This window comes from Argopecten irradians, chromosome 11 (genome assembly GCF_041381155.1).
Source record: "Argopecten irradians isolate NY chromosome 11, Ai_NY, whole genome shotgun sequence".
Classification (NCBI taxonomy): domain Eukaryota; kingdom Metazoa; phylum Mollusca; class Bivalvia; order Pectinida; family Pectinidae; genus Argopecten; species Argopecten irradians.
The window spans coordinates 38,945,483-38,954,399 of record NC_091144.1 but is presented as its reverse complement, the minus strand read 5'-3'; positions in this window follow the sequence as shown (position 1 = coordinate 38,954,399).

Below are 8,917 nucleotides of genomic sequence, written 5' to 3'. Positions count from 1 at the left end.
CCCGCCGTGTTCCCATATAGGTACTGTTTACGTTATACGTGCTAAAACACGGTGAAACGTGGGGGTACGAACGTAGCACGTAGTGGCCCAGTACGCATCTGGAAGCACGCAGACAAGGATTTTCAGGTGATGTCAGAAAGTGATGAACTTATTAGCACCCAAGGACGCTAGATCAATAAGGATCAATACAGAAAGGTGCGGGGAAATAGTTCGGTTTCTCGTGAGTTGTTAACCGTTAGTGATATTTCAGTCTGATTATATGGATTGTGAAGACTTTAAATGTTTCTAGTAATTTTACGTCTATCAATGTAGCATTGCAAAAATAAATATTTTTATTTTTACATAGACATTCTTAAAGTTTGGGTTATTTATCACTTGATACGTCTATAAACACTATAACGTTTCCATTGTAAAATCGATTGCGAAATACCTTAAGCAACATATGTATGTTCGATGCCCCGGATGTAAGCGCAAGAGGGCGCTTTGAGTGGGAGAAAACAAATCTTTATCTATTGTCTGACCTACTGTCTGAACATCTTCAACATCTATTCATGGCTATCTGAACTACATACATTACAAAACTTTCTCTTAAAGGCCTACTACCGTTTGGCCGAAACAAAAATTAAACGTTTCTTAAAATCAAATTACACGTATAGCATAGAAAATCTAAGACATGGCCTAAGCTGAGGTTACAACACAAAACAAGTTTCCCTGTGTATTATATGTAATATATGTTAACAGTTAAGATGAATTTACTTTAGCTGCAAACAAATCACATTTTAGTAAGTCTTCATAAAACAGGTTACTTTTGTCTGAAAGAGCGATAATTTCCTTTCAAAGTCATCATTCACAACTATACAAAGTGCCGTCACTAAGACCTCAGAAGCCCTGTTTAAACAAAAATGACGCAAACATGTCAGAATTTTTTTTTCTTCTTTTTATCGCTGTGATTTTAGTGACGGTACTTTGTATAGTTGTGTAGGATGACTATGAAAGGAAAATTATCACTCTTTCCAACCACATATAAACTGATTATCAGGTCTCTGTATGAGAACAAAACCCTAAACCTGACACAAGCTGGGGACACAAGAGTGGTAATGCTATAATCACACGCTTACATCACTCATACATACAATGGATAAGTACAATTATACAACGGAAAAGTGAAATCGTGCAATGGAAAAGTACAATCGTGCAATGGAAAAGTACAATCGTACAATGGAAAAGATCGTGCAATGGAAAAGTACAATCGTACAATGGAAAAGTGAAATCGTGCAATGGAAAAGTACAATCGTACAATGGAAAAGAAAAATCGTGCCATGAAAAAGTACAATCGTACAATGGAAAAGATCGTGCAATGGAAAAGTACAATCGTACAATGGAAAAGTGATCGTGCAATGGAAAAGTACAATCGTACAATGGAAAAGTGAAATCGTGCCATGAAAAAGTACAATCGTACAATGGAAAAGATCGTGCAATGGAAAAGTACAATCGTACAATGGAAAAGTGAAATCATGCAATGGAAAAGTACAATCGTACAATGGAAAAGAAAAATCGTGCCATGAAAAAGTACAATCGTACAATGGAAAAGATCGTGCAATGGAAAAGTACAATCGTACAATGGAAAAGTGAAATCGCGCAATGGAAAAGTGCATTCATACAATGGAAAATTACAATTATACAATGGAAAAGTGCATTCATACAATAGAAATAAGTACAATCATACAATGTTATAAAAATGAATAATAAAAAAAAATTCAATTAAAGTTTTAGACCCTGTTTAACAGTGATATTGGGTATGCTCATATAACAAAATGAGGTAAAAAGGTATAAAGCTTGTATATTAATTATCCGAAACAAAAGGCCAAAATAAATTCAAAGTAAAATCAAAATAATTTCTATGGAATATATATTCAGTCACTATAAAGCCTTCTTCAGTCCAAAATCATATATCAATTATTACATTTTTGTAGGTGAACTTTAACATAGGCATTAGTAACTAATTATAAAAAAAGTGTATGCAAGGGTTAAAATTGTGTATTCCTATTGAGTTATAGATTGATGTGTTGCTTGAACTTTTTTTTTATATAAAATAAGAAAAAACATTTACTTATTATTGTACATTGCCACCAAATAAACATGCCAATATTTACTAGTGTTTATAGCATGTACAAGAAGTGTTTGTTTACGCGAATACGATTTTCAAACAAACAAATAGGCAAAATCTATAAAATATACTATTTCCAAACAAACAATTAAGCAAAATCTATTAAATATTTCGTTCTCTTCATAAATCTATTGAATACCACAATTTAAGTGCAATAAGCTGTAAAAATCATTTAAAGATGATCCACCGCTGACAAATGGTATTTTTTGACGAATTAGTATTTTCTTCAGTTACAAAAGTTACTTACTTTATACCATTACCACCATTGACTAGTTTGAGCTCGTATTTTTGAGAAAAAAAAACAACACATGAATGTCATACATACTCATCAGTCCATCCACCAAATACAAAAAATGTATAATATGACATACGCTACTTTGACACCGATATAACGCTTGTTTTGATTGGTCCTTTTTCGTGATCCTTATCCAATCAAGTGGCTGTTACCTTGACTGTTTAATTCCTGTCTTGATTTGCTCCTTTTCACAATAACTAACCGAGATTTCCAAGGGCACCAACAGCATCTAAATAGAAAAGTCGCTTCATATAATGATATAATAAGGACGATAGACTCTACTATTACCGAATTTTGGTACAATAAGGCCAAAAAATATGTCTGTTTTGGGTTACATTGGCCAAAAAAAATAGGGTTGGTCGGTCGGGAGGAATTTTTGTTAATTTTCGCTAGTGTCTTTCATTCTATAATGATGGCCGGAACCGGAGTCTGAGGTCGAAATACCGACTTTTTATATTTTGTTTCGTAGTAAAGTGGAAAAAATAAATTAGGGTTGGGGGTAAAAAATAAGGGTCGGGCGGGTAACCCTAAACAGAGATTTTTTTTACCTAAATACAATATAAGAACATCACAGACGCTATATCATTACCAATTTTTTGTACAAGAACATGACAACCCTTGATACTGTAAACCAACTAAATATTGAACATTATTTATTCGAAATCCTTGGTTTTATATAAATAATTGATGATGATTTCCTCACGGGTAAGCTAGATAAAAGATTTTTGAATAAATTTTATCGATATCTGGGTCAAGTTGACATGTGCAATTTTTGTCAAAATAATAGACATTTATTTTTTGTAAAAATTGTATACAGATATTGTAGGAAATGATTTATTGGCGGCCATTTCGAAAACATGTCTTTCTTCGCTTTGAGTAGAGTAGATGTCTTTAACTTTTTTGTTTTATTCATGTTTACTTTAATCATCACTGCGACAGCGTTTTAGATGTATCCAGCTACTTTTGTTGTAAATCTTTACTGGATTGGTTGTAATTGAAACATTAAATTGATACACATTGTCATTTCATTTTCGCATTTTAGGATAAATTAAATACTTTTATTATTTTCTCTAAAATATTGAAAAACAGTAAATATTTGAATGGGTCAAAAAGAAACAACACTTTTTAATTTTTTTTAAAGATGCTCCAAAAATAATATAAAAATAATTTGTTTTGCTTTTGGTGCATGCGCAATCAGTACGTCATTCAATATAGGATATAGTGCCTCGGAATTTTTCGAGATGCAATTAATTGTTTTTGATATTTTTAACTCAAAGTAAAATTAGAAGCTCAAACATTTTTCAATAATGATAATGGTGTAAAGTAAATAACTTTTGTAACAGAAGAAAAACACTAAATCGTCTGCTCCTGTTTTTGATAGTGAAAATTACCATTTTACAGCGGTGTAGCATATCTAAAATGTTATATAGTAACGTTTTCTAAATAAAAATCTGAAGCCATAGTGAAACAGTCTCGCACAACACTAAACCAAATTGCCTTCGAATCGTTAATTTAGCGGAGCATTGCTTTGATCATAAACTGAGTTGCCTTCGCAAAATAATGAGAATTAGTTGAATCATTAAAATCGCTAAAATTGTTGATTTTTTATTTTCAGATAAAATCACGAAAATTTTGGCTCATGAAAATAATCAGCTATACGATTATAATAGGTATTAATATATTTACATGTTCTGTACACAAATTAATTGGTGTTCATTGTTTAAGACCGAAAGAAACCTGACTGCATATTGCGTTGTAACTGGCGGAATTAATGTGATTAAAGGAAATCTTTTAATACCTGCTTTTCTTTATATTATGCATCGTCAACAGTAGATTATCAAGCTTCTCGTGGCCTGGTTGACTGGGATTTCAAAAACGAGAGCGATATTTCCTGTTTGATATTGCTCCTACATGAGAAATAATATCGGTTCCTTCTCATCATGACCATTTTTGAATACTGATAAAGTATAGCCTAATGTGCATATTTTCACATTGATAATCAAGTGTCATACTGAAAGTTTGTACCTTTTTTCAAATTTTCTTATTGCCAATTTCTATGAAACGTATCCATACATTTTTTTTTGTCTCACAGAAAATTATCGCTTCGTTGTAAATAAAGCAAGCAATATTGACATGTGTGTTTTCTTCTTCAGTAATCTATTGAAAACCATCAGGTTTGATAAATTAATCGGTCAAAATCATTCAAATGGACAGATAAACATCTATGATGCTTATAAACGTAAGTTACAACACAGACTTTAAGCATTGTAAAATTCTTTTTTTTTTCATGACTTATGTAAGTTTAGATGGAAACTTTCCTTTAGAAATCACTTTACAATTACTAATAACACTAAAAATTTTAGAAGAAATTATAGACCACAACTTGGCTTCATAGTTCGTATGTACTCATTTCACTGCATTGAACATGAAAATACATGTATAATCATTTTTGGCAGTACTACCAAAAATCACTTTCAGCTCTAATTTGCAAATTTAAAACCTATGCACTGTAAGTCTTGTACTTATCAAAGTTTTTTTGTAAATTTTGGTGGTGAATGAAATATTAAAAGCTCTTCATGATATACTAGTATGAAAATTATGGCACATACACCTTTGAAAATACTTAGAAAAGACATGAACTTTAACATATAGATAGAGATGTTTCGATAACATGAATCTATGCGAACCAGCCATAATGATAATGTAGAATTGACAAAAAAAATGAAAAAAAGGTAAAAGAAAATGTGTCTGGTAAAGTGGAAAAAAGATATTCGAAGATTTAGGTATAAATTTGAAAGAAGAATTGCCTCGTGATTAAATTTCACTAACCACTTATCGGCCCTCAACTGGATATTTAAGCGATTACAATTGATGTTTTGTTATATATCTTGTGGTAATTCATTAGTGCAAGGAAGAGAAGTGTCATCTGCTAAAACGTTTCGATAACACATTAATGTTGTGTTGTCATTTAAGGCGTTTCTCTAACTATTGGACTTGTTGTAATGAGAAGAGGATGTCACTATCGAGGTTATACAGATGTAGCGTGAACCTTGGTACAATTCGGCCATATTCAGCGTTGTTTTTGTCTTTCTATGTACGATTTAATGCGAATCTAACTATTATTTTCCAGGCTTACTTTTGAGGTAGTCTCCTCATACAAAAGAGTTTGTGGACGGCACTTTTCAACCAGTTGTTACTTTTCGATGTTGACGCCGCGCGTCCTGTTGAAATATTTATTAAAATGTCGTTCATACATCAGTGAACAAAATAAGTATACTCATTATTTCCTAACTGTTTCCACTTCTATATCATCAACATCTTCAATCACTTGTTCATTGTGTTCATCGATCGTCATAAAGATTGCGAGTTTATCCTCCCATCCTAGTAGCATTGGTAAGTAAGTCGGTGAGAGCAACGTTACCTTGCATCATTCATATTTGTATTGGCCTAGTGGATATTGCAAGTACATAATCGACATTTTGGACGTTATGAAACGTTTTCTTTATCAACCACACAATGAAATAATACGGAATGTTTTCATATTGTCCTCATTTCGATATGAACGTATATACGATAAAATAAAAAAAAAAAAAAAAAAAAAATTGCGAAATAACACTAAATTATTAGGATTGGTATTTGTGTACTCACTTTAAACATATTTTATTTACCAAATGGAAAAAAGGATCTGGCACAAGTTATGACAACTTATGAAGCCATCTCCATACAAGGTTACATAGACAACAGATGCCAGCATAGACTGGTAATATACATTAACATAAAAATGATGACTTACATTAACATACAGATATATATTTAAATTATTTGTGTATTGACAGTTTAGACTATATTATGGTTTCGCTGATTTTCGTGTATTGTGGAATTATTTTTAATAAATCATCTTGCTTATTCAATGTATTGTATAAATATGGTGTTTTATCTATTTGATTTTAAAGACATAATGTGTCTTAGGTATTTTGCATCCATCCTTATGCAACTGAGATCGGGCCCAAGAAACATACAATGTAAATGAAATGTCAACTCGATTTATCCAATATTGCGTACAAAATGCTGACTTAATTAACCAAATTATATTAATGACAATTATAGATGTATACTACATCGCGTGGTTTCCGAACTAAATGTCATACCTATTGGACATAATATCACGTGTTTAACACGTTACATACGCGCCGTAGTCATCAGCCTTAAAACTGTATCTGCACATGGGCTACTTGTGTGATCTTTGTCGGAAAAGTAGCGTATGTCATATGTAATGTTCTTTCCTTTGATTCTGTTGAATCGTTTAATAAAGTCTGCCGATCGTGAACCAACTCATTTACGGAAAGTGCCGACGGTTGCCGAAGGATCTGGGCAAAATAGTCGGAATTACTTCTATCGTCCTTTTACAAAGGCCTTGAACTAAATAACACGATAGAACTGTGGAATAAGTGTCTACAATTGTATGGAAGTGCAATTTCATCATAAACTCCAGTTACAAAACATTGTACTAAATATATCAGCCGATCCGAATTCTTGTCCGAAAAGCACGTGCACATGCACTTGCATTAGATGTGATAATCTATATCTAGTTCACGGACATCATTACACATAGAGCAGCATAAAATTGTCATGGTTAACTATAAATATCTCGTCAAGGTTTGTATATGTGGCCACAAAATTAGTGCCGAACTTCCCTGTTCTCTTTCTTGGCTCGTCACACCATCCGTCTTATATCGGTTACGAAACTAAGGCTAGAAATTACACCACACTGACAGACCGCAATGAACTCTGGGAGGGAATGAGACTGACTGAGAAAGAAAACGTCTAGCCTGAAAACCTTGGCTTTTCTGTACTTCATTTACGGAATGAAACAAGGGGAAGTAACTCTGATAACTCACAATGCCTTTCTGTCACTCATCTGGTATGTTTGGAATAATTATGTAAGCCACATAATCGAATTAGTAATTAGCGTTTCATATCAATGTGCTTTATATTGAGATACAAAGTCGTCACGAAGATATACTATAAGTCCATCCTTCGAGTGGGATAGAACGTTGATATTTCATGACTCTATAATATATACAAAAGCTTTTACATCACGAGATAAATTATAACTGTTATTCATCAAGAAAGATCACATCTTTACGTCTCTGTCTTTGGTCTAGACTAGGCCTTCTGATACTATAACGTACATTTAAATCTGCCAAGATACCTGTTTAATCTAGCTTTAATTTTTTCCCCACTTTCTAATTCAGTTCCACAAAGGAGCACAATTTCCGAAGTAAATTAACACCAAAACGATATTTTCACTGCGCAAAAATCTCTACCTAAATGTCATTGATCAAATATACAATTTACAATAATAAACATTTAAATTATCTCGGGTACGATGAAGTAATAATTACCGATATACAATGTAAAGTTACTGCAACGAAAACTTTATAATAGATTTCAAAAGGTGTGCGCCAGGGTGATGCAATCAGTTCACCGATTTTAAACCGTTCAACTTTCTAGTTTCATAACCGTTGGCATTGAACTTGAGTTATTTGTGTGAATACAACTTAAGTACGGCAGGGTCCATAAATAATGACTATAAATGAATGAACTTGATATCAGTTATCAGGTCAAGAGGTCGGCCCATTGTAAACTTTAAATGTAAATTTATCCGATATATGACGATTGACCTTCACCGCACTATGAACCAGTCTCAGGTATAGAAAGTAAACAAGATGGCCATGAATCTGAAGTACCAAGGACGTATAAATCCTTGGAAGTACTAAAGGACAAAATATCGCAGCAAACTTGGTTAAAACTGGCCACCACACCAAAGGTTATTGATAAAATGTTCTCAGCAGAGTTCAAATACTAGGTTATCTCCCTTTGACTGGGCACCAGACCATATTCTCATCAGAATTATAATACGTGTACTTCCTAGATTATCTCCCTTAGTTTGAAAGTTAGTATCAGACATATCGCGGAGACAAAAATTATCAAACCAAATTTGTGTGATGTTTTTATTTTTAATATTCAAGAGACTGGTAGTCAGTCTAGTCTTGTATGTGCTAGATGCATTTTCAACATTTGAATTGCGTTTGCATTATATTTTATTTTTTCTGATATACACATATATATTTTACAATAATTATGATAGTAGTATTGTATTTTCTCAATATTTGAACAAGATTTGCCAAAAGGTAATAAGTACTATGTCCTATATGGAATGAAGTACTCAATGCGTATGCATGGAAAGCAAAATAAATTATTATATTATATTATTTTTGTGTTAATTAGACATATATACACACATGATTAAACACCATTTATTGTTCAAATGATGAGTATCGTTTATACTCTGTATGAAGTGAAGCAGCTTTCAATGATAGTACACGAATGGAGATGTGTGTGTGTTTTGCTTTGGAAATAAATATTATGGTAAAAACAATTGAAACATGGGC